Here is a 20424-nt window from a genome sequence, read left to right on the forward strand (position 1 = left end):
TATTCACTCACATCTCCACACACACACACACGCACATCCACACATTTTCTGGGTGAACTCCCACCTCCTATGATCGTGCTTCTCACACACATATCACTACTTTCCATAATTTACCCTACAAACACACACACATTTACATATATTTAGATCAGTCAAAGCCCATTGAACTTTCATTTTACAAGACCATTTAATACTAAAATCAAATGAAACAAAATCATGTATAGAAACTAACAAAACAATGATTTAACAATCATACAATCACTTTTACACAGTTATAATAGCTAATAAATATAGCAAATTCTATGGTTACTTCAACCTTCTGTTTGCAAGAAAGGGTAACCCATGTACCAAAACCTTACTCAACTCCTCCTCATGATTTCAACATGTCTCACACGAGAATCTGCATAATTGAGGCATCTAGAGTCAATTACCTTATTAGCTAAAAGTGCTAATTACAACAATTTATGTACCTACTCATTATCATTTCCCCTATTCACATTTATCTCCACCTTTTACACCTAATCACCTCTCAATTCAGGTATTAACACACCTTCTATCCAATTTCTTTCAGTTCTCTCTCTCTCTCTCTAAATTAGGTTAACTTAAGCCTATAGTTTTAAAGCTCTATCGTTTTGACTCAAACTAGTTGCAAAATCCTAGTTTAGTTTTTAAAAACCTTTTTATTACTATAAGGTAAGAAATTAACTCCTTAAAACTTTCAAATTCAATTTTTCTTAGTTTAAACTAGGAGAAAATAGGGTAGAATTGGAGGTTAAGATAGTATGAGACTTACTCAATAAATAATAGGTTGGAAACGTCGTCCTTGATCCCGATTTTCATTGCCCTAATAAACCACCCTTTCTTCTCCACGCCTGATCTCTCTTTCTCTGATCTCCTTTCTATTTTCCATGAGTTCCATGTCCTTACTTATCTAAATTCTATGCCATGCGCTGTGGTGGTACAGTGAGGAAATTCCTCATCGTACTCACACACTCTACTTCGCAACGTCATCCTTCTACTTATATCTATTCATACATTATCCCAAAGACTCAAAATAATGTATCACCATGCAGAATCCTAATTCCACATTAGTTCAGTAATTCATCCCTTAATCAGTATTATTGCTAAAATCAAAAAGTTTGGGATGTTACATGAATTGACCTGTTTGAATGAAATTCTTTCAATCTTTAGATGCTTGTATGTATTCTTATTTTAAATTCATTCATGGTCTATCTCCACACTTGAGTCCCACCATAATGCCAAGGAAATTGAAATAGAGGCCTAGCAACTGTGCATGTTGGCATAGACAGTCTTGTTCATGTGTTGTTGATATTTGACTACTTACTAGGTATGGGCAAAGGCATGTAATTTGTCTTTATCTAATATTTTTTATAATATCTCAACATTTCAATTTTTTTTTCATTAGATCATTGGATTTTATATAAAATAAGAAACATTTTAATATTTTAAAATCTTGAAACGATGAAGATTCATATTTTCTATGATTTTTTTAAAGAACAATATTACAATTACAACCTTTTATTTTTGAAAAATCATATAAAATGCAAATCTTCATCTTTTTAAAACTTTAAAATATCAATTTTTTTTATTTTATGTAAAAGTCAATTATTCAAAACAAAATGAAATTGAAACATTGAAATATTATAAGAGGTATTAAAAGTACTTTAAAAGCCCTTGCCCGTTCATTACAAGAGGTATCAAAGAACGATACATTAAAATATAATAATCATTATACTACCATTGTTTCAATTCTTTTTCTATTTGAAGGGTAATATTAAAAATATTATTAATTAAACTTTTTTTTAAATTATCTTATATTTTAGGACAATAAAATTTCTTTAAAGTTGTTTTATTGAGATGAAAAGAGTACCTAACTGCTTTTTCTTTCAACCCCTAGGGAGGCATAAAAAGTAGTGGATGAATTGAAAGCTAGGTTTGGCACATTGGTGGAGATCATCTCACTCTCTTGAATTTGTGCCAACTTACAGGCAAAATAGCAAGCGCTCGTTTCTACAACATTCCTTTTGTATTTTTAACTCTTTGCTGTGAATATGTTCCTTGAAGTGAGGTATATATTTTGTGTGTATGTGCCTTTTAAGAGGATGATCCCTTAAATCAGCTGCTAATGTTAGATAACAAATACTGCACCTGCATATCATGGCCTGTAGTGGCGGATTCAAGACGGCAAATTATTAAAATTACAACTTAATGGGGTCAAAATATTAAAATTAGTAAGGCCAGAAAAGGTAAATTTTATATGTCTCGCATGTAATTTTTGCAAAAGTGAGTGGGTCAATGCAAGTGCCCACCCTCACTACATCACATGTTCACTGTTGATGGTCTAGTTTTACCTAAAGTTACGCAGCATAGACTTCAACAGTAGGGACTGCTATATCAACATAAGAAAATCTATGTTAGTAGGATATTCTTTACAAGTAGCTCACCTCACCTAGACACTAGTATGGGTGTTTAAAATCGATCAAAATTAATTACATCAAATTAAATTGAATTGATATGAATTGATCAAAATTAATTATAAATAATATTTGATTTGATTTTTTTTTAACAAGGACCGATTGATTTAATTAGGTTTCGTTCAAATTTTAACCGAATCAAACATTATTATATTTATTTTATATATTTTTATAAATTGATTTAGATGTTTTCTCATTCCTATGTTTAGTTATTTGTAAATCACTAATAAAAAATATATTATAATTAACTAAATTTTTTTTATAATTGTTCTTGATAATTTCTTTTAAATTTGTGATCAAGTATTTTGAATATAATATGTATACTAATTTTTAACAGTTAAATATTGCCAACCAATTATTTTAAAAAAATATTCTGTTGTCCTCAAGAAATCTTTTTGTTGAAAATAATAACCAATAGGTAAAGATTATTAGTAAATATGAACCAAACATAACTCAAACCACTTAAAAATCGAACCAAATTTACTAGAGAAAAAAATTATATAAATCTTAAATTTTAATAAACCAATTGATTTGGTTTGATTTAATTTTTTTTTCTCAAACTAAAATGAATATTCTAAACGGCAGGAATTTTCTACTACGAACATGCATGGGAGTTGATAATGTTATTTGTTGCATTTTTGACAAACATAATTTTACAACCTTGAACTTATGGACGCGTAAAAAATCATGCTCAAAACAGATCCAGTGAAAATGTTCACAAACTATTTGATTTGACCTACAGTAATTCAGCTTGTCCACATCAAATAGTTTGAGATAAAGGATTTAAATCCTTTTGAAGTTAGAATTAATAAATTTGGGTGAAGTTTTTTTTTTTTAATAAAGCGAGAGAAGATCTTTTTATAAAATATTTTTATAAAATAAATAATAAAATGAGCAAAAATATTAGGAAAAAAAAACTTCACCTAAATTCACCAATCTCAACTTCAAAAAATTTAAATCCTAAAATAAATATTGATTAAATATTTCACATTTAAAGATGATTAAGTTATGCATGCTCACTTTTTTTTTTTTTTTTTTTTTGCGTTTACAATGCGTGATCACTCATCTTTAGTTACAACTTACCACGCAATGCATTGAATATAATTTAAGAGAATACAAAACATAGTTTGATCTGACATAAAAAGAAAAGTACACGTGGCTTATTTAGACTAGCACAAATGGCCTTTATCTTTTATTCTTATCTCCCGACAAATCTTGGTATAGTGCATCTATTTGCTCCTGGTAAATGGAAAGATAATGTGAGCATTTTGTAAGTAGATAAGGGCTGCACATAAAAAAAAGGTAATTGAATTATTCATAAACTTTATATCAAGTATTATCATAAATTTAAATTTATTTATTATATAAATTATTTTTTTAATTTTTAAAAACAATAAAATCTAATATTGATTGTTAATAAAAATTAATTTTGACTGTTGGGTAATTTAAAAAATGACAGAAAAATATCTTAAAAATTATAAAAAAATGATTAAAAAATTATAGACAATGACCCCTTTTTTTTGTCTTTTTCTATAATTTTTTGGGTCCTTTTCTATCATTTTTTTATTAACTAATAATTAAAGTTAAATTTTGTTAATGATAAAAACTAAATTACACTGCTTTCAAAATTAAGAGAACAATTTGCACAATAAAAAAAATTTAAGGTCTAAGATAATACTGAATTTAAAATTTAAAAAGTAATTTGTTTATTTATCCTATAAAGAAACAAGAAAAAAATGGATTTCAATGTATTTTATATTGGTGCCAACAAAAAAAAAAGACAGAAAGGAGGGTACCTTGTAATATTTAAGCAGGATATTTCTTTTCTTTTTCAACGTGGCAGTCACTAGATCTCTCTCCATATCGAATGGAAGGGGTTCCAAAATCACTCCTTTGATGCGTTCAAAGCCCTTGAGCTAATTTTGACAGGAGAGAAGAATTGTTGATACAGGAAAGAGACAAAGAAAGACATGCATAGGATTGGAAATTTAAAGAAAATGGGAGCCCATTGGGCTAAGGTTTTCTATTAATGTTATAACAATTGAACTGCCCATTAAATCAGTTCAAATATTGATTCACAATTTAATGATCGAATCATAATTTAAATCATTATTCAATCAATCATGAATAAATTAATATATATTTAAAATAAAATAAAATATTTATATATATTAATAAAAATGCGTTTTTTAATTTCAAACAAAATAATATAAAATAAAATAAGTAATATCCATTAATATTCCATCATTTTAATCCAAAATATATATACTTTTTTCATAATTTATGATTTATAAGTTTAAAATACATACATATATACATATTTATTGCCTTTTTTCATTTTTCTTCATTTATCAATACATATTAGGCATAAATATTAGTTTAAAAATATGAATTAAATTTTTTTATAAAAATTAAAAATTATAAAAATAGCAAGACCAGTTCAACGAGTTTGTCCACCAGTTTTGTCAATTTTAATCGGTTCAACCAGTTCGTAAAGTGAGCAGTTTTTTGTTGTAATTGGACTAGATCTATAATTGGTTTTCAATTCAACCGATCAAATCAATCAATCCAATCCAATTATAATACCACTCTATAACGAACCTTTTTTTTAATACTCTTTGTAATATCTTAACTTTTTAATTTTTTTTCTTTGAACTATTAGCTTCTACATGAAATAAGCGACATTTTCATATCTTAAAATTTTAAAAAATTAAAATTTTGTTTTTACAATTTTTCAGAAATAAAAGAGTGTAATTGTGATTTAAAAAAAATCATAGAAAATGCAAAAATCCATCATTTTATGACCTCAAGGTATGGAAATGTTTCTTATTTTATATAAAAGTCAATGATTGAAAAAAAAGGAAAAAATAAAATTGAAATATTGGAATATTATAAAAACCATTAGAGAAATCCACTCCTAATTCAATAGCATTAATCCCAACGGGTGTCACCTGATTCCTCTCAGCAGTAGAGTGGAGCTCAGACAGCACATGTTTCTTCAGTTGGTCAAGACCACATAGCTGTGAGAAAGGAACAGTGAAGCCTTTTGAATATGCCCACTTCTTGGTCGCTTCCTCATTCGGTACCACTATTGCGATCAGCATTGACTTGAAGCTATCCCCATAAACCCATATCTTGATTCAAAAATACCAACTAATAGTTAATTACAAGCTATTATTCCACAGTGTGTCTGGTAAGGATTGAACTGGTGACCAATGTGACTGTGAGCACTTACATCTTCAACAATTGGAGTGATTCCATAGATGTTCTCCAAATGCTCCAGAGCAATATACTCTCCTTGAGAGAGCTTTATCAGATTCTTCTTCCTATCAATGATCTTGACAACGCCATTAGGAAGCATTTCTCCTATGTCCCCTGAGCATGTCAGCAAGTGACACAGTGAGATGGCCTCAAAATAAACCAGACAAAGGAAAAGGAAAGGAAAAATAAATGACAATTAAGGATCCCATAAGACTGTTAATTACAAACAAGGACCTCAAATTATTGAAATTTCAATAATGGACTATGATTTTTACTTAGAATTAAAAACATATATAAGTTTTCAAAATTATCCTTCCTTGAAAAATCAAGCAAAAACATTTCTAAAATTACTATCATGAGTTGGGAATATTGTTAATCTTAATTGGAAAAACTAGAATCCATACTTGAAAATATGATTAATAATAGTACCAACCCATAATAATAATTTCAATAATCCTAAAATGGGATTAATAATAATACCAACCTATAATAGTAATTTTAATAGTCCTAAAATGAAATTAATAATAATATCAACTTATAATAGTAATTTCAGTAGTCTTAATTCATAACACTTGAAATCTTGATTTTCTCAATTGAAATTAACAATAATTCTAACCTATAATAATAACTTTAAAACTCAAAAATAATTTTATAAACTCATATATATTTTTAATTTCAAGTAACAATCATGGTTCATTATTAAAATTTCAATATTTTAGATTCCTTAATTGTAATTAATAATCTTATGGGTCCTTAATTGTTATTTTCTGAGAAGGAAAATGAGTTTACGAAAGGACCTGTGTGGAACCAGCCATCTTGAATGGCTTCTCGGGTCAGGTCGGGATTCTTGTAGTATCCAGTAAATACAGTTTTGCCCCTGACGCATATCTCACCGCATGGAGGAGTTCCCAGAGGATTGTAGCCCATATCTGGAACCTCCTCTAGCCGTAATTCATTGTATACGGACACAGCTCCAACGGTACCGATCATGCACATTTCATCAGGAAATCCCAGAGTAGTGGACCCACAAGTTTCAGTCAGACCTGGATTCACCCAAAATACTATTCATCATGATCATGACCAATAGGATTTAGTTTAGCTTATGTGGAAAACATGATATCCTCAAAAAATAAAATAAAAAAATAATTAAGCGAGCCGGGCTTATTCTGATCACCCAAATGTACCTGAACTTATGTAGCCAAGCTTTAATACTTGAATTGTCATTTTCTACTATTTTTTTTAAAAAAATCCAATTTTTATTTTAAAATTAATTATTTTTTTATTATAATAAAAAAATAAAATATATTTTTTAAAATACTTAAAAAAATTTTGCATGCCTTAAAATTTAAGTTATTTTATAGATTGAAAATAATTAGAATATAAAAATATTAATTTTTTAATTTTTTTGAGAAAATATCTATGAGAATGTACTAAAATATATGATTTCTCAGTATAAAATAACTTCAAAATGAAAGAATTAATTAATATTTAATATAATTTTTTTGAAAAAATAAATATTTATTTAGGTAGTTGTCTAAAGCCTAAACCCGATTGAGATTAGCCTAAATTTTTTCAGACATATTCCAATCAATCCAAATAAGCCCTAATTATAAAAAAAAAATTGAAATTTTTCAAACTCAATTCTAAATTTTTTTAAAATTTACTTGAATTGCTCTGTTAGATTTGAGTTAAATTATCTACTCTAATATCATTCAATGTAGTTTATGGTAATAATAAAGAGATATGATTACCATAGCCCTGACATACAAAGGCACAAGAAGTAACGCGCAAAATTCTTCGACCTCAGTGCTCAAGGCTGCACCTCCGGATATTATAAGTCGAACACGCCCTCCAAGCCGAGCTTTGACCTTAAATCCCACGTGGCACAACAAGTCATCAATGTCATTGACTTTTGGAAGATAAGAGGCAACAATATTCAAGTGAGATAATTTTATGATGAATAGTGTACAACCTTTCTAAAGGCCAATAGATCTGCCAAACGTGACGCTTCGCTGTGTTTATATCCTTCCTTCATCCAACCAAGTTTGCTGTGTCACGGTGAAAATGTAAAGTACATATCAATATCATACCCCGAGAAATGGGCATGGAAACATACGCGAAACGAAATGGGCCCATCTTGGGTTTAGATTTAAAATATTATTTATATTTATATTTATATTTATATTTATTAAAATAAAAATTTATAAAAATCATAAAAAATTAATAAATCTTTTTATTATCAATCTAGTTTAACTGTAATTTCAGAGACTCTAATTTAATATTAAATTTTTATAATTTTTATATATTAATTATTCAATTGTACTTTGAACAATATAAATTTAATATTAAAATATTTTATAATTTTAATAAATTTTTATTTTGATAAGGGTCTTTTACATATATAATCTATGTTATAAGATCAAACCAAACAAACAATTCAATATTTATTATATTTTGCATTATGATTGGTTTGTCATATTTGTTAATAATATATTGTTGTATATTAATAATAAATCTCTTGTAAATTTTTAAATTTTTAATGATAAAATTCTTTATATATCAATGTGAACATACTTTTAAATTTTTAAAAATTTTATTCATATTTTTTGAATACAAGATTTGTTTAACCAGCGAGTCAATTTAGCCTTTTAATAAATACAATATTAAAAATTAAAAGATATAAAACTGGCACTTTTTTGAAAAATTATTTTTTATAAAAAGTTATAAGTTAAAATTTTTAAATCTGAACTGTACAAAGCATATCTAGAAAGTTAATATATAAAACTTGAAAAAATTAATGGTAAATTGGGCTCTCCAAATTAACTCTAACTCAAATTGATGATAAAAAGATTTATTAAAATTTTTTATAATTTTTACAAATTTTATTTTAATAAATATAAAATAATATTTTAAATTTGGACCAACAAAATTAAAATCTGAATAATTAAGATATCATCACCATGATTAGTACTATGTTGCCGAAGATGAATTCGAAATATATTAGATTATCAGCTTACTAGTTGTAGAGCCATCCAAATACTGTTCTCCTTATTGGATTGAGTTCCGCCACTGCACTCTTGATTCCTGGCACATATGTCGATTTTGAATCAGTTTTCCTGAATTTTTTAAAAAAAAACACACACACACACAAATAAAGGCTGATAATTCAAGCAAAACTTGACAAGCCAACCAAATTTTGTCCTAAAAAATTAAGGTTTGATTTGATTATATGAATTTTTTTTAAGAGGATGAAATATTTTAAACTCAATTCAAATAAATTCAATTCAAATTGAGTTCAATACAAATAAACACGGTCACTAAAATTTCTGACTATATATATATATATAACTTTATTAATTTTGGCTAAAAACCCAATGAACCAACCAGAATATATTTAAAAAATTAAGATCAAATTTAATTATGTAAACTTTTTTAAAATGATAGAGCACTTAAACTTGATTTAAATAAATCTATCATGAATTGAACCAATCCGTCTAAATTATCGGGTCAACACAAAAACTTGCCTTCGTAAACTTTTTCAAAACACGCGGGACTCCAGCGAACAGTGTGGGCTTCAACTCCATTAAGTCATCCCTCAGTGCGTTAAGATCCTTCGTACAAATGATTCCAGAAATTCGTGAGATCCAAAAATGCAAAACAGATTGCTTCGGAGGAAAAAGTGTAACAAAGAACTTGAAAAAATTAATATTTATTGGAGAGGGCATTAAGAATAGTTATTATTTACAAGGACTAAATATTAAAATATAATTTTAAAAATATTACATTATCCCTAATCATATCTCCTAAATTTTTTTTAACCATATCTCACATATTGTATTGAACAGTTACTAACAAAAACATATTATTTGAGAAAAAGTTTTTTTTTTTAAATATAAGAAGAATACGGTTACTAGTACAAACATGTTATTTGAGAAAAAAAAACTTATTTTTTATATAACAAGGAGATAAAAAACAACAAACTAAAATAGCTAGATTAATACCCAAGAAACTCAACAAGTTAATAATATATCTTTCTTAAGAATTCAAGAGTCCAAAAATTGAGACAGCTTTCTTGACAAAATTGAATAATTAATTTAAAAGTAAATATTTTTTGAATTATATTATTTTAATTATATTTAATAGTATGTTTTGGTTTTTGGGTATGAAATTGAAAACTATACAACTTTATTTTTAAAAGATTTTTTTTTTGTAATTCGGACAGCACCTTATGTTAATTATAAAGCTCACAAATTTTATCTTAAGGTTATAATAATCAATTGCATTTTCATTGTTCCTTCATCCTAATTTTAACTTTTATAATTTTTTATAATAAATTTTAATAGTAGCAGCAGCAGCAATAGTTGTAGATCCTCTCCCCTAATTTCTCCTATTTTTGACTATCCCTCAATTAGAATATTGACACAAACACACGCATCTCAGACACAAGTAAACATTAAGGTCCATTTGGTTACTAAAAAAGAATTGAATGGAATGAATTAAAAAAGTTAAAATAAAAATAAGATGATTAGAGGAGATAAATGAGTACATTCTAAGGAAGAGGAGTAATTTTATTTATGGGATTAAAAATCAAGATTCATGATATTTTTGGAACATTTGTTAACACTCATATTTATAATATATATTAATGAGTCTTATCATAATTATTAGAAGAGAAAAGGTAATTTAATTCATTTTTATCTTAATTTTTTTAATCAATTTCTTTCTGATAACCAAATGGGACCTAAATGTTAAGTACAGCATTGGGAAACTGTAGGTAACAAATCATCAAGAATTCTGTAGCTAACTGTCGATGATCTACTTGAATACAATCCTCATAATGTCAACAATTTTTCGAGTGGAACTTGAAGAACAAAGTTGGGAAACCATTCACACAGGAGGTACCTTTTACCATATTTTTTGCCTATATCTGTTGAAATATTTAAAAAAGCTGGTGTCCACCAGGACTAAAATAGACCTCCTAAGGTTATGTTTGGTAGAGTGAAATCATAAGCCTAGAAAAAAAAATTGGACTGGAATCATAAAACTTTAATGTTTGGTACATGAGAATTTGAATTCTCAAGAATCTTGATTCAAGAGAAAAAGGTTGAATTATATTTTTTAATAGGAGCTATGGAATTGGAGCAATTCTATGAAATTGTATTTTTTAAAAACAATTTTATCCTCATATAAAAATTGAAAAGATGATTATGCCCTTGCTTATTTGTGATTAAAACTAGACAAATCGAGCATGCAGACAATTGCAATAGGGACAATTCAAATGCACAGCTCTTGTGCTTTCATTCCTTGTTCTCTCAAATATATATAAATTATAATATAATATATGTGTGTGTTTATATAATTTAAATATTTATAATATTTCTTTTATAAATATTTTACTTATTTTTAATATCTATCATCTATATAATATTTCATTTATATATTACATAACATATGAGAAATTAAATCACAGTTAAGCTTTTAATACATTTTAATTTTGATTTTATTTTTAAGGGTATTTTTATCTTTCAAGTATAATTCTATTTCCATGTCTTATATACCAAACAAAAATAATATAAGAATTCCACCTATTTTTTCTAACATACCAAATATATTTTTAAAATTCAATTCAATTTTAATTCTAATTTTAATTTTAATTTTAATTTTAATTTTATCAAAAATTATTTAGTCATATCAAATGGGGTCTAACTTTTTTAAGGATTTTTTGAAGGAATCATATACTTCTCACGAACAATGCTGCACATCAATCTGCAGAAAGAGTTTTAGAGAAGAGAAGGAACTTGTTCGGGAAGACCCCACGGGTTCTTTCCTCAGGGCCACTAATGATATGGTGCTAAGAAATCATTTATCTAAAGGAAAAATTTGGGGTAATTGTACTATTGATTTCCAAGACGGTGAAAGAGCTATGATTTTGGAAGCTGATGAGTCCACTTTATCTAATGGAGTGGGCTCATGTGGAGGAGTTTTGAAGGACAAGGAGGGAAATTGGATACAAGGATTTATTAACTACCCACAGTGTCCCCCTCTAAATGCCTTGCACTAGCAGCAAAAAGGTAATGGGCTTCCTCGTTTTCGGCTTTTTTTTTTTTTGTTTGTCTTTATGAAAAGTCAAAGTACTCTCCTCCAATATTCACAATTTCACATCTAACATCCTTAAAATTTATTAACTATATTTAAAAATTTAATAAATTTTTAATTAAAAAAAATTATGTATAGACCTTGTTAAGTAAATTTATTTATAAATAAATCTTGAAAAATTTAAAAGCTATAACTAAATTTTTAGAATTCAAGTATAATTTAAAATTAAGTTATAAAAATAATAATACCCCTATTAAACATACATTATATCAATTAAATAATTAATTTATAACTATTTTATAATAATTTACTACTATAATTCAAATTTTTTATAACTGTAACTTCACATATTCAATAGTTAAACAATTATGTGTTACTAACAAAGTTTAACATTGATTGTTTACAACTACTTCATTAATATTTATAATTATAACTTTAAATTTTTACACTGTAATTTCAATTATTCAATAATTAAACTGATCAATTTACTTATTAGATATATATAAATTATAATTATAAAAAATTAAAATTATAGTTATAAATTACTGATCAAGTTATTGTAAATTATTTAATTGATATAATGTATATATGCTTAACAGGGATATTATTATTATTTTTATCTTAATTTTAAATTACACTCAGGTCCTAAGAGACCTAATTATAATTTTTAAATTTTACAGGACTTATTTGTAAATAAGTCTATTTCACAAAATCTATATGTAATTTTTTCTTTTTAATTTTATCCTTATTATATATATATTAAAAAAATTTCTCTCTAACATTTAATAAAGGATAAAAGTTGAAATTTATTATAAAAATTTAATAAATTTGACTTATAAATATGTCAAAAAAGATCTTCTCTATTTACCTTGTATATAAGACCAAAAGGAGCATATCACTTATAGTATATTCCCTTCATCTTAAATTATAAAATATTTTTAAACAACATTAACATACTAATAAAAATAATTAAATATATTTGATATTTCATTTGTTAAAAAATATTAAAATGAGAAAATATATGACAAATGTAATATTAAAAAAATACTATTAATAAAATTTATTTTTTATTAAAATTTTATATTTAAAATATAATTTTTTAAATATTAAATTTTTTTAATATTTTATAATTTGACATGCAAAGATTAATAAGTCAAGCAAGTGGTAATTCTGTACAAGTAACAGCTGATTTGAGATGCTTATACAGTTATACTTACCCCATGGTAATAGCCCACAGATGCACCCTTATGGAAAAAGTACTCCTCAATTGTGCGATCAAGTACGTGGGCCAAGGGCAAAAAAGACAAATACACGTCATCGACAGTCATCTGTACAAAATAAACCCTCCCCGTCAGAAAAGCTGAAGAGGGCACGTGTCAAAATTTAATGCAAATAAATATGCTATCAGTGATTTGGTTAATTTTCAGTACGTCTTACATTTAATCTTACCTGCTCTCTCCTGCGAAAATAGCTACAGTGCATATGCAGTAGCAACAAACATATTTAATATGGATATCAGTAATTAGTGGGCAGAGGATGTAATATTATCATAATTTAATAACCTTATCTTCAAACTGTTCCATGAAAAGATCCATTCCTCTTACGAGTGCTGCTATATTCTCATGCGTTAAAACAACTCCTTTAGGTTGTCCACTGGTACCACTTGTGTACATTATTGTGCAGATGCGATGAGATTGAGGGGGCACAACGTCTGACGGATTTTCTTTCCCCTGTATGATATTAAGCCCGTTTGATTACTAGAAGTGCAGAGAATTTGAAAGGAAAAATGATAACTAAAGACTTTATAAGATCATTAATTATAATTAAGAATCTCAAATTATTAAAATTTTAATAATAGATCATGAATTTTAATTGAAATTAAAAATATACATGAATTTATAAAGTTCACCTCACTTATAAGGAGAAAAAAAGACACTTTTAAAATTACTATAATAAGTTGAGGTTATTGTAATTTTAGCTAAAAAAATTAGGATTTATACTTGAGAGTAGATTATTTTTCAGTATGAAATTAAAATATACTTGTGAAACTTTCCAAAGACACTTATGAATACATGATAGTCACTTAAAAATTTGCTAAAATTACTTCTGAATATAAAACTAATCACTTATAAATTTTTATATTTGTCAATATAGAGGCAAACTACTTGAAAAATAAAAAAAAAACACTACTAAAGTTACTATCATAGATTGAGACTATTAATCTTAATTAGAAAAATCAAAATCCCAAATGTTATGGTTAGAAACTATTAAAATTATTATTATAAGTTAAGACTATTATTAATTCCATTTTCAAGTATGATTCTTGATTTTTTCGATTGAGATTAACAATAGTCTCAACTTATGATCGTAATTTTAATACTTGAAATAATTTTGCAAACTTATATTTTTAATTCCAAGTAAGAATTATGGTTCATTAGCAGGATTTCAATATTTCAGAGTCTCTAATTGTAATTAATAATTCTATGAGGTCCTTAGTTGTCATTTTCCAATTTCAAAACTAGCCAAGACTTCTAATAACAGCCAACAGGCAGCACCTCAGTCTTGCAGGATCTTGCATTCTTGCCACGCTTCTAATATTAACTAGCAACTAACCAAATGAAAGGACGAGGGTATAGTTATACTATTATAATAAAGACAGATCCCTTAAACACCAACCATGCTCAAGAACTCATCCCATGAATATTGCTTCACTCCAATGCGAGATGCCATATCTTTCTCTCCCTTCGTTAGTGAAGTGAAGCACACCACAGCTGTAACCACAACATAACTCAGTCATCTTGCAGGACATGTATGTGCCTTAACACATGCATTATAAATTTGTCATGCAACCTCAAAGTAGCTATACTTTTACCTTTCAGTCGCTGAGCAGATTTACAATCAGAATCCAAAAGCTGCAGAAGTAAGTAAATGCATCAGATGAGAAACTCCTAATTTACCTTTAAAAAAAAATCCCAAATTCGGAACCAGCGAGATTTAGATCAAGAGAGTGATTTATTCTTACTTTTGCAACCTTCTTATCTTGGACGAAAACAAAATCTACTTCTGCGTGATCTATGATATAGTTCACAGCACTAGGCCCTGCAGGTGTTGTTAATAACTTATTTCAAATTTTGAACAATGACATGGAAAGTAAATTGAATAGATCAAATGACCAACAGAGAGTTGGTCTGAATAGGATCATAAAAAAGAGAAGTGGGGATCATAATATAGAAGAAGCTCACCGAGGGTGTCATAGAGAGGCACACAAATTAAACTGTGAGCACTGGCAGCCTACAATCACATATAAAGTGTCATGCTTGTGTTGCCATCATAAGGAACGAGCAGAAGTTAAAATCACAATAAAGACCTCTGCAGCAACTTAATCAAAGAAAAGGATCAAAAAATTCTAAAATTACTCTGCAGGATCAAGAAACTGGTCCCACGGAGCGACTTCAAAATCTTTTGGTCCTTTTCTGTGATTAAGTAGCAGCAGAGGTTTGTGATTCTCGTAATTTAACACAAAACTAGGGGAAGTGACAAACCTCCATTGCCACAATCCACTGGGGACTGTTAGACCCATAAACTCCAATTCGAGAGCCCTACACGAAAGATTTCCTTTAAGAGTATGTTACTATACGCAGGGTATGATGATGGACTTTAAACAACTACTTACAGGTTCGGCACCAGAAGCTCGTAGAGCAGAGCCAATGGCCAGAACTTCATCATAAACTTGCTTGTACGTCTTCCAAGCATAAGGCCCTATCTATAGTAAGAAGTCAGTAATCCTTTTCTGATACTTACGAGTTGATTAAGAAAATGCAAAGCAATACCTTTCCATCGACGACTGGACGCCATCCCAGCATTCGGTTCCCGGGGTGCTTCTTGACAGACAACCTGGAATCAAGAAGCAAATGCTCAATTTAACGTGAAACGAACAAAAATCCCGATGACATGATGGTGAGAAGGGACGAAGAAGTTAGAGAAGGAGGGAATAAAATTACTCGAAAATATCCCAAGCGGTGTTTAAATCTGGATCCATGGGAGGAAACCGATCTTTGGAGAGAAGGTTGCGGTACACGGGACCGACGGTGGGCTTTCCATTGTGACCTTCTCTTCCTTCCTCGACCCTGGCTGAAAAAATCTTCATTCTCTGGGATGCACGAAACCTGAACCAGAGATACGCGTCCACTGGGCACCAAGCACTTGCACAGAAACTGGTGAAGAAGCTCTGACTCTCTTAAATATGAGTGGATAATTGAACCAGTTGTGTCGCCGGTCTGTGAAGGCAGACAGGAAAATTACATGCTACGGGTTGATGACTTCTGAAGTCCATATGAATGAAAATGACTGGAATTAAGTGCGATTTGACCCCAAACTCATCACAGTACGTTCTTGAAGTTTTGAATTTTACGTACCCAGTGAAACATGAACAACCAGCCAACCAACTCGAAGCGTAATTAAACTAAATTAAATAAAAATATATATAATGGCCCAAAAGATCCAAAATTATTGGCAGAAATAAATATCACTGCGACGATCATGAAAGATAGAGTCAGAACCCTATAAGAGTGACCATAACCTGCAGCAGAAGGATGGGCTCTGACGACGGAGCCAAAATAATTAGTAACCGGCGGACAGGCAATAGGAGCTGGTGCGAGTGAAGTGTTGTTATAGAATTGGCCAAACAAATAGGAACGTAAGAAGATAATTGTTTAGAACAATTAATAAGAAGAGAAGTAAATGAGGTAGTTGAATATGTGATGAGCACATTATTGCCTCGACGTACATTCGATTTATCACTTTTGCCTTTCAGAGCACTTATTCATCCATAAAATATTCCAGTCCCAGACCAAACGCCTCTCTACTTTCCTGTGCCAGAAGTGGTCCCCCACCAATACTTGTAAACAAAGTGTTTATATGAATGAATTGCTGGACAGTTTTCAGGGACCCAGTCCAAGTCAAAACCGTTTGTTTTAATTTAAAACAACGATGGAAATAGAAGTCAGTAACATACCGTCCAAAATTTACAAGACATGGAGAGAAAATTAATTTTCATCTTATTATAAGACAGTACATTATTTATAGACAGTACATTAACTTTTCTGCCATTATTAAATGTTATGAAAAATTGTTAAAAGTAATTCTCTTTATTACGAGTAGAGGAAAAAATTTTACGACCTGGTTAATGGAGTTTAATTTTTTTTTAATTTCAATAAAACATGTTAGGAATAACTTACAAATAAAATAAGAAATAATAGAAAGAAAGCTTTGTTAAGGTGTGAAGGGGCGAGAATGTTAAAACAGAACGAGGTTATGGATGGATCATGATATGTGAAGTCCGTTGAATTTTACTGGTGACGTGAACGAGAGAAACGAAAGAAGTGGTGGTAGAGATAGGAAGGGTTTTCCATTTCCCTCGTATTTTTCATTATGACTATATACGGCAAGGTCTGGGAAATTAAAGTACAGATTCAAATCTTTAAGATTGGTTGATGGATGAGTGGATAACGGATAAATGCATACTAATTAATGATGAAGAGGCATATACTATATCATTCCTTAAAAAAAAAACTCAAAAAAAGAAAGAAAAAAAAAAATGAGCTGCAATTGATGACCGGTTCCACATCGGGCGAGTTTGGTGGCAGAATTTAAAGAGGAAGTTCCGTGATTCATCGACGGTTTAAATGCGCTTGTTCGTCTAACAAAGCGATGAAACACGAATAGGGATGGGAACAAGGAACAAGCCACTGCTCGTTTAAATAAGCCTGAACTTATAACAAAGGTTCAAGGTCTAAGCTATGGTCGAGTTTGTCATAAGTTTGACCATGCTTAACCTTTTTAAAGGTATGCTTATTACGTACGCCTTTAAATATATTTTAAAAAATAAGCTTTGAATAATTTTCACTAGATTTTGAGCCTTCTTAAATCATAATCAAAGCTCAATCATTTGACAAGAATAACATAAATTAAAATATAATACTCCCTTTCCCAAATTATAAGATATTTTAAAAAAGATTCAATGTTCCAAAATAAAAGATAGTTTGATGAAAATAAAATTCATTAATTATACTTTTTTAATATTACCTCCCCATATATTCTCTTTCTTCAATATCTTTTTATTGATAGTATAAATAAAAGACATTTTTAAAAGTTATTAAAAAAAAAGTTAAAATAATAGTTTATTAATGAAAATAAAATGCATATTATTTTGGGTAATGAATAAATGAAATTTATATATAAAATTAAATAAAAGATAAAATTAATATATATAGAAAATTAAATAAAAATCCTAAATAAACCAAACTTTGAAAAAATAGGTCTGATTTATTTAGTTAAATTGTTTAGGTAAATAAGCTAGGCTAAATCCTAATTAGGTTTGTCATTAACCCAAGGTTTGATTTGACTGTGCTTTGGGCTAAACTAATCAGCAGAGCGGTCAAGTTCGAAAGAACGTGACATAAGACTTGACTGGGTTTGGTCTTCCAAGCTAGAGACAAGGTTACCAGACCAATAATTTTTTTTGCCAATCATTTGAAAATGCAAAAGATGAAGAAGCTGCTCAAACAGTTTCAGAAAAAAACAACGCATCAATATCCGTTCACTAGTTGGCAAAAGAAATTGTAACAAGTACAAACCAATAACAATCGAGATGTGTTTGGTTGGAGAGTTTTGAAGGGGAGCGAAAATGATCCTCTAAAAGTTTTCTATGAAAAAACAATAAGGGAAACGCTGTCATAATTGAGTCTGACTCAACACAGTTGTCCAAAGACTGAAGAGGTTATTTAGATACGGGGAATTGGGGATTGGTAGGCTACTGAGCAACAGGTGGCAGATTAAAGTAACGCACACATTTAGAGAGGGGAACAAAAAATTTCAGATAGGATTGCAAAATGGGGATTTCTTCAATCACAATCGATCCAGATTTTATGCGAGCTTCCCGATGGACCAAAGCAGTTGTTTCACAGCTGTGACATGGGCCTGACAAGTACGCGAGAGTTTCAAGTGTTTGAATTTTTGTTTGGGCTCGTGTCCCGTCTTGTACACCAAAAAAGGAAGATGAAGAATCAAACCACTAATTGACAAATCCACCTTACCCACTCTGCAAATTAATTTTTATATTGATGGAACAAAAGCAAAAAAGCACGGAACAATTTCTAGAGACGAGTCAGATCTGATAATGACGCCTGAGATGAGGAGGCAAAAGACATACCAGATCTGATAATATGAAGACATACCAGATCTGATAATATGAAGGCAGATCGATGCTGGATTCTTTGGTCGTTCCCGGTGACGACAACGACCCCTGAGATGAAGGAGGCAGATCAACAATGATGGTTGGAGAGTCTCCGATGAGAGGAAGAGAAGCATATTTTGTTATCGAATTGGCTGAGGAGAAATGCTATAAATATATAATGCCTTTGGTGCCTCAACTGTGAATGAGTAGCTGAAGGTGGACCACATTGATGTAAGGAAGCTCTTGAGGTAACTGAAATCTACCAATGGAGATAAGGATGTTGATGGTTCAGTCAATCAATTACAGAGCAGATTTGGAAATGTTGGGTTTGAAAAGAAGACTGGAGATGTGCAAACAGTACCAAATTCTCAAAGATTAAATGTCACATGGATCTCTCTTGAAGGTATTCAACCTACTCTCAAGTCTGGAGGTACGGGTTAAACCATCCATTGCATACTGAAATTCACATATTTCACCTACTCAACTCATGCCATTAATGAAATTTATCCACCAAGATTTTTGCATTTGATTTTATATGTAAGAAGTATTGATCAGAGGATCTTTATTGAATAGTCCAAGAGGAGTGTTAAAAATTTTGACGGTCAGGTATGTGGTGGAGGCTGCATGGGAAGAAGGGTTTTGGTTTGAGGACGTTATAATTAATTACAATTAATAGGCGATGTTTAAGTTTTACCTGCAGACCCTACTAGTAGTTGCAACATGAGATTAGAGTACTACAATAACATTTGCATTGAGACATGGGTTCATTATTAATAGCATTTGGTGGGCAAAACTACTAATCAGTCTGATGGATGAACTGGCCACTGATATATTTGATCCTTGATTAACGAGCCTCCTTCAGGTTGTGTTCAGATGCTATTGGAGGATATGAAGATTTCAGATTGCACACCTTGACCCAATATAATTTCAGTCAACTTCCGAAAATTTTGAAACTTAACTACACATGAGAGATTAAAATGAAATTAAAGAAATGACCAAATGATCTTTATTATTTTTAATGAAGTCAGGTGCATGACTAATTCGTATAACCTGTCATTTTTAACCATCATGTACGGAAACGGTCATACTTAAATATTTGATCATGATTAACGAGACTACTTCAGGTTGTTCATATGTTGTTGGAGGATATGAAGATTTTGGTTTCAGATGACTTTTCTGTTGTTAGCTCGCAGTAAGCGTGGCTTTTCAGTCTCCTTTAAATTTGCATTTAAAGAAAAATAGTGAAATTTATCCAATAGAACGGTATTTGAAAGTATGGGCCCGAAAAAATTAATGCATACGGACGTACGGTACCAACACCAAGTAAGCCTCTTGGTT

At 29.5% G+C, this 20424-nt stretch overlaps 1 pseudogene; it reads right to left on the reverse strand.

The window, feature by feature from the left end:
• Positions 1-3536: 3536 nt before the first annotated feature.
• LOC129295706 (long chain acyl-CoA synthetase 1-like) lies at positions 3537-19213 on the reverse strand (annotated as a pseudogene).
• Between the last annotated feature and the right edge of the window lie 1211 nt (positions 19214-20424).

The sequence above is a fragment of the Prosopis cineraria genome, unplaced genomic scaffold (assembly GCF_029017545.1).
Source record: "Prosopis cineraria cultivar Desert tree isolate PC_DT_omini unplaced genomic scaffold, ASM2901754v1 PC173, whole genome shotgun sequence".
Lineage (NCBI taxonomy): Eukaryota > Viridiplantae > Streptophyta > Magnoliopsida > Fabales > Fabaceae > Prosopis > Prosopis cineraria.